The sequence below is a fragment of the Lissotriton helveticus genome, chromosome 7 (assembly GCF_964261635.1).
Source record: "Lissotriton helveticus chromosome 7, aLisHel1.1, whole genome shotgun sequence".
Taxonomy (NCBI): domain Eukaryota; kingdom Metazoa; phylum Chordata; class Amphibia; order Caudata; family Salamandridae; genus Lissotriton; species Lissotriton helveticus.
Window position 1 is genome coordinate 495,547,425 of NC_136068.1, and position 7,788 is coordinate 495,555,212.

Sequence of the window (7,788 nt, forward strand, 5' to 3'; positions counted from 1 at the left end):
TCCTATGAGCTCCTGTATATCTTGGGGAAGGAGCCCTTCTCCCATTGATACTAGCTTCTAACACAAACCCCATCATGTTTGGGTTTAAGTGCTTAAAGGCATCTGGGTCCCTCTCCCAGTTGTCCCTAACCACTAGGCTGAGTGTGACAGGGCATTATTTGGTTACCTCATTCACAGTCAACACACTTGTCATGATGGGTGCAACTAGTACAGGGTCTATCCGTTGACAGTGTCTCTTGTAAAAACCCTTCCTTGTGAAACTTATAACAAGTAATCACATTTGGCTTGTTCTCCCTTCTCCTTGTATTGTTCCTTACTTGAAACCCAATTTCCTTTTTACTTAACTCTTCCCTTGAAACTTAAGCAATTGCTCTGACCCATATCCTTCGTTTTGGAACCAGCCTGTTGAGAATTCTTTTCTCCGGTTTTCTCCCACTGGCTTAGAGTTACAGTGCTGAAGACCCTTTTAACCGTGTTAGCTAATCACTTACCAGCCAACACTGCATGTTTCTCTGCATGTTTCAGTTAAATCCGACAGGTATTGGCCAAGTGGGGCAAAGCACTTGTCTTTGAATCATCACTCTGTCACCATCAATGGGTATGGTCTGAAAATCCTTGGACTCCAGCTCCGTCACCCACTCATTCCAATCAACACATCAGGGATCGTGTTTTCATTTACATTGCTCAAGATTCTGAGCTAGCTTCAGCCCAAACTATCTGACCAGAGACTCCTTCATTTGCTCATTGTACATTTGCTCAGCCACAGGCATTCTCCCACTGACTGACGTACCTTCTATGGGCTAGTGACTCGTTAGAGTAGCTGCGTAGAAGAGATCTTAAACCTCACGACCCATTCCAAAATATATTGTCCTTCTACATACATAGTGGTACAAAAGGGGGTGGTGATGGACGGAGCATCTGAACCAATCAAACACTCACACCCAGTCAACAGATCTGGGTTTAATCCATCACCGTTCTTTAGCCCACTCTGCCACCCCAGTTCAGACACGGCCATATGCAAATCAGTCTGACCCTGTGCCTCATCGGAACAGTCCAGCCCGAACTGCCAAGCCATGCCTTCCCTGGACCGGACACAAGCTTCCGAGGACCGGTTTCTGGCATTTCAGCCATCTTCAGCCCAGCTTGCTTGAATCCAGTGGCAAAGTGAGCAAGGGACTCACGTCTGAGCATACCCTGCCATCTTATGGCGAACAAAGTGGTACAAAAGGGGGTGGTGATGGACGGAGCATCTGAACCAATCAAACACTCACACCCAGTCAACAGATCTGGGTTTAATCCATCACCGTTCTTTAGCCCACTCTGCCACCCCAGCTCAGACATGGCCATATGCAAATCAGTCTGACCCTGTGCCTCATGGGAACAGTCCAGCCCGAACTGCCAAGCCATGCCTTCCCTGGACCGGAAACAAGCTTCCGAGGACCGGTTTCTGGCATTTCAGCCTTCTTCAGCCCGGCTTGCTTGAATTTATTTATTTATTTATTTAGACATTTATTAAGCGCACAGCTACCCCCAACGGGGGTGTCCCGGCGCTGAGGAATGCAGCTCAGGGGAGAGAAATTTTTATTGACCCGCAAAGAGAAAGGTTTTCAGTTTGCCCCTGAATTGAGACTCGACGTCAATGAGCCGAAGGCTGATGGGGAGTGAGTTCCAGAGTTTTGACACCACCACCGCAAATGCTCTGCCACCCTTTCTTACTAGACGGAATCTAGGGGTAAGTAGAAGATGCAGATGGTTAGACCTGAGATTAAGGGAGGAGTGGGCTGGTTTTAATCTTTGCTTCAAATATTTTGGGCCTTTTCCGTTAAGAGCCCTAAAAGCAAGGACCAGGGCCTTAAACTTGACACGGGCCGTGATCGGGAGCCAATGTAATTTCTTCAAGTGGGGGGAGATAGAATGACGATAAGGGACTTTGCAGATCAACCTAGCAGCGGCGTTCTGCACAATCTGCAGCCTATGGAGGAGGTACGCTGGTAGTCCCACAAACAGGCCATTCGCATAGTCCAAATGCGAAGTGATCAGGGCATGTATCACAGTCTTCAGCGCTTCCGTCGGGAGGAAGGGGGAAATTTTCTTTATCATGTGAAGTTTCCCGAAGCATGCGGAGGTGACTTTCTGGATGTGAGTTTTAAAAGATAGATCATTGTCAAATTGGACTCCAAGATTGCGAGCCACTTTTACCGGAATAGGAGGGGGGTTAAGTTCCTGTGGCCACCAGATGGAAGGCGACCACGGGACAGTTTGATTGAAAAACAGCACCTCCGTCTTGTCGGTATTAAGTTTTAGCGTGTTGGCGGTCATCCAGGCCACAATATTGGAGAGACAGATTTTAAAATTTTCAGAGCCAGCAAGTGAATTATCTCGGAGGGAGACCATAAGCTGCGTATCGTCAGCGTAGGATATTACTCTAACCCCCAGAGACTCAATCAGCTTTGCCAAAGGTGCCACGTAAATATTAAAAAAGAGAGGGCTGAGGGCCGATCCTTGGGGCACGCCACAGCCTAGCGGTTTCCTGTCCTTCGACCAGAAAGGATGGCACCAGACTTGTTGAGTGCGATCAGTAAGAAAGGAAGAAATCCAGGCAAGTGGAGGGCCACCAATTCCTAGCTCTTGTAGTCTACTCAGGAGAATGGCATGGGAGACCGTGTCAAAGGCTGCGGACAGGTCGAGGAGCACAAGCATGGCTACCTCTCCCCTGTCCACAGTCTCGCGCACGGTCTCCGCCACCTCCAACAGGGCCGTCTCCGTGCTATAACCGGTCCTAAAGCCGGATTGTGAATCGTGTAACAGACCATTGCTTTCAACAAAGTCCGAAAGTTGTTCTTGCACAATTTTTTCCAACACTTTGGCCGGTTTAGGTAGGAGAGATATCGGCCGATAGTTACTGAGCACAGCAGGGTCAGCGTCAGATTTTTTCAGCAAAGGAACAAGAGTTGCCTGCTTCCAGGTCTCCGGGAACTGGCCCGAAGCCAGAGAAGAGTTCCATATAGACAGGAGGGGCTGAATAATCGCAGGGGCGACTGTGGAGAAGACTTGAGCGGGCATAAGGTCTAAGGGTGAACCAGATTTACAAAGTTGAAGTTTCTTCATTGCCGTATCCAAGGTGATAGGTTTAAAAGCCCTAAGCCCACTGACCTTGGGCGTGAGATCACTGGGCGGTAGGCATGTTATGTCTGAATTATTTACTGCCTTAAATGAGGCATAGATGAGGGCAATTTTCTCATGAAAATAATCAGACAGATTATCACAGAGTTCTTGGCAAGGTTCTGTTTTACGCAGAAGGGCTGCGGGATTGGTGAAGTCTTTCACCACTTGAAAGAGTACCTTAGCCGAGTTGTCTGCCGATTTGATTTTATTGGAGAAATACTCCCTCATACTAGTTTGTTTAAGTTTGTGAAACTTTTTCAGTGCCACCCTATACAATAGTTTGGCGGCTGGGTCATAGGAACGCCGCCAAAGGCGTTCCAGTCTTTTACATTTACTTTTTTCTTCCCTCAACAGCTGGGAGAACCAAGGGGCAGAAGGTTTGGTTCTGGCTGAGGAAAGAACAGTGAGAGGGGCGATGTTTTCAAGGGCCACCGTCAGACATTGATTCAAATTGGCGACATCCTCATCAATGTTAGTGGAGGGTTGCCAGTTCAGTTTGGCTAAGGCAGGTTCAAACTCCTCCAGCGTTACTTTGAACCACTTTCTTCCCGTCCTCTCCATCCTACAGACCGGGGTTACCATAGGAGGGAAGCTAAGATTAAAAGGAATAATAAAGTGGTCCGACCAGGTCACGGGGAGAGGAGTCAATGTGGAGAGAGAGGGGAGATTAGAAAAAATAAGGTCCAGCGTGTGACCGGCCGTGTGTGTAGGGCCAATGACTTTCTGACAGAGATTCATGCCCTCCATTGTATCCAACAAGGAGCACGCCTTTGCACACTTACTATCATCGGCGTGTACATTAAAATCCCCCAGGACAATGAAGTGAGGGTGTTTCAGGGAAAGGTCAGCTGAGATCGTTAGGAGATCTGTCATATGGATGGGAGGGGTGCTGGGAGGGTTGTAAATGAGTACCCCTGCACAGATCAAACGAGCTGCCTCCGAGATGCTAAAATACATTGCTTCTATGGGTCCCAAATTGTCTAATTTTCTAGAAGCTATTTTCCAGTGGGATCTGAGAATAATAGCTATTCCCCCCCCTGCTTTAGGGCCAGGTCTATTCAGTCCCACGAATTGATAATCAGAAGGTGCTGCAAGGGCAATATCCGGATGTGAAACGTCTTTGGTCCACGTTTCAGTGAGAAACATCAGGTCCCAGGCGTTAGTAGTAAGAGAAAGCCAAATGTCGCTAGCATGCTTAGGTAAGGAGCGGCAATTGATTAAACAGGCCTTTACAGCCAGAGGCAGTGGAGTGGGAGAGCTACTCTTGCTGGCGTCCCCACCGTTATACCTAGGAGTTACGGCGAGGGAAAATTGACAGGTAGGGCATGTGTACCGTTGTTTAGCCAGCGCTGGGTTATACCTTATGTGATTGTCGCTTGAAAGGGGTCTGAGTTCCAAGAGGCTTTGTCTGGACCAGCTGCGGCGTTCTGCCAGGTCGGTTTGGGCATAGTGACCAGCGCAGGGCGCGGGACAGGCGCGGACGGGCGCAGACGGGCTTGCCTTAGGCGCGCCCGCTGCGCTCGCCCGCTGCGCGTTCGTTGACACATGGGATATAAAGGGAGCGGAGTTCAAGATCAGCTCCGCCCCATGTGCTGCCGGCAACGCCCTGGGCGTTCTGGTGCCGGTCTCCACGCCCTCCACTCAAACAGCACACAGCTGCGGGGACCGAGGCGGGAGCACTAAGGTACTGTGTATGTGCAAATAGCAAGTTAGATGTTAAAAAAATCGTTTTTCATTTTTAAAACATAGCGAGTGGCAAATACAAATGTTAATAAAATCGTAGATCACTTTATAACATTTTAAAAGTACAACAAAGGTTTACTAAAATAATCTCCCACAGTGCTCAGAGATCGAGTAAACCACCTCAGAGGCGACACAAAAGGATGTAAGTGGGGTCAGGCAGCCGCCTACTCACCGCAATCCTCAGCGAGCAGTGAGGCCACTGGGCTTAAGTATTGAGCGGAGCTCAAGATCAGCTCCGCCCCATGTGCTGCCGGCAACGCCCTGGGCGTTCTGGTGCCGGTCTCCACGCCCTCCACTCAAACAGCACACACCTGCGGGGACCGAGGCGGGAGCACTAAGGTACTGTGTATGTGCAAATAGCAAGTTAGATGTTAAAAAATCGTTTTTCATTTTTAAAACATAGCGAGTGGCAAATACAAATGTTAATAAAATCGTAGATCACTTTATAACATTTTAAAAGTACAACAAAGGTTTACTAAAATAATCTCCCACAGTGCTCAGAGATCGAGTAAACCACCTCAGAGGCGACACAAAAGGATGTAAGTGGGGTCAGGCAGCCGCCTACTCACCGCAATCCTCAGCGAGCAGTGAGGCCACTGGGCTTAAGTATTGAGCAGAGCTCAAGATCAGCTCCGCCCCATGTGCTGCCGGCAACGCCCTGGGCGTTCTGGTGCCGGTCTCCACGCCCTCCACTCAAACAGCACACAGCTGCGGGGACCGAGGCGGGAGCACTAAGGTACTGTGTATGTGCAAATAGCAAGTTAGATGTTAAAAAAATCGTTTTTCATTTTTAAAACATAGCGAGTGGCAAATACAAATGTTAATAAAATCGTAGATCACTTTATAACATTTTAAAAGTACAACAAAGGTTTACTAAAATAATCTCCCACAGTGCTCAGAGATCGAGTAAACCACCTCAGAGGCGACACAAAAGGATGTAAGTGGGGTCAGGCAGCCGCCTACTCACCGCAATCCTCAGCGAGCAGTGAGGCCACTGGGCTTAAGTATTGAGCGGAGCTCAAGATCAGCTCCGCCCCATGTGCTGCCGGCAACGCCCTGGGCGTTCTGGTGCCGGTCTCCACGCCCTCCACTCAAACAGCACACAGCTGCGGGGACCGAGGCGGGAGCACTAAGGTACTGTGTATGTGCAAATAGCAAGTTAGATGTTAAAAAAATCGTTTTTCATTTTTAAAACATAGCGAGTGGCAAATACAAATGTTAATAAAATCGTAGATCACTTTATAACATTTTAAAAGTACAACAAAGGTTTACTAAAATAATCTCCCACAGTGCTCAGAGATCGAGTAAACCACCTCAGAGGCGACACAAAAGGATGTAAGTGGGGTCAGGCAGCCGCCTACTCACCGCAATCCTCAGCGAGCAGTGAGGCCACTGGGCTTAAGTATTGAGCGGAGCTCAAGATCAGCTCCGCCCCATGTGCTGCCGGCAACGCCCTGGGCGTTCTGGTGCCGGTCTCCACGCCCTCCACTCAAACAGCACACAGCTGCGGGGACCGAGGCGGGAGCACTAAGGTACTGTGTATGTGCAAATAGCAAGTTAGATGTTAAAAAAATCGTTTTTCATTTTTAAAACATAGCGAGTGGCAAATACAAATGTTAATAAAATCGTAGATCACTTTATAACATTTTAAAAGTACAACAAAGGTTTACTAAAATAATCTCCCACAGTGCTCAGAGATCGAGTAAACCACCTCAGAGGCGACACAAAAGGATGTAAGTGGGGTCAGGCAGCCGCCTACTAACCGCAATCCTCAGCGAGCAGTGAGGCCACTGGGCTTAAGTATTGAGCGGAGCTCAAGATCAGCTCCGCCCCATGTGCTGCCGGCAACGCCCTGGGTGTTCTGGTGCCGGTCTCCACGCCCTCCACTCAAACAGCACACAGCTGCGGGGACCGAGGCGGGAGCACTAAGGTACTGTGTATGTGCAAATAGCAAGTTAGATGTTAAAAAAATCGTTTTTCATTTTTAAAACATAGCGAGTGGCAAATACAAATGTTAATAAAATCGTAGATCACTTTATAACATTTTAAAAGTACAACAAAGGTTTACTAAAATAATCTCCCACAGTGCTCAGAGATCGAGTAAACCACCTCAGAGGCGACACAAAAGGATGTAAGTGGGGTCAGGCAGCCGCCTACTCACCGCAATCCTCAGCGAGCAGTGAGGCCACTGGGCTTAAGTATTGAGCGGAGCTCAAGATCAGCTCCGCCCCATGTGCTGCCGGCAACGCCCTGGGCGTTCTGGTGCCGGTCTCCACGCCCTCCACTCAAACAGCACACAGCTGCGGGGACCGAGGCGGGAGCACTAAGGTACTGTGTATGTGCAAATAGCAAGTTAGATGTTAAAAAAATCGTTTTTCATTTTTAAAACATAGCGAGTGGCAAATACAAATGTTAATAAAATCGTAGATCACTTTATAACATTTTAAAAGTACAACAAAGGTTTACTAAAATAATCTCCCACAGTGCTCAGAGATCGAGTAAACCACCTCAGAGGCGACACAAAAGGATGTAAGTGGGGTCAGGCAGCCGCCTACTCACCGCAATCCTCAGCGAGCAGTGAGGCCACTGGGCTTAAGTATTGAGCGGAGCTCAAGATCAGCTCCGCCCCATGTGCTGCCGGCAACGCCCTGGGCGTTCTGGTGCCGGTCTCCACGCCCTCCACTCAAACAGCACACAGCTGCGGGGACCGAGGCGGGAGCACTAAGGTACTGTGTATGTGCAAATAGCAAGTTAGATGTTAAAAAAATCGTTTTTCATTTTTAAAACATAGCGAGTGGCAAATACAAATGTTAATAAAATCGTAGATCACTTTATAACATTTTAAAAGTACAACAAAGGTTTACTAAAATAATCTCCCAC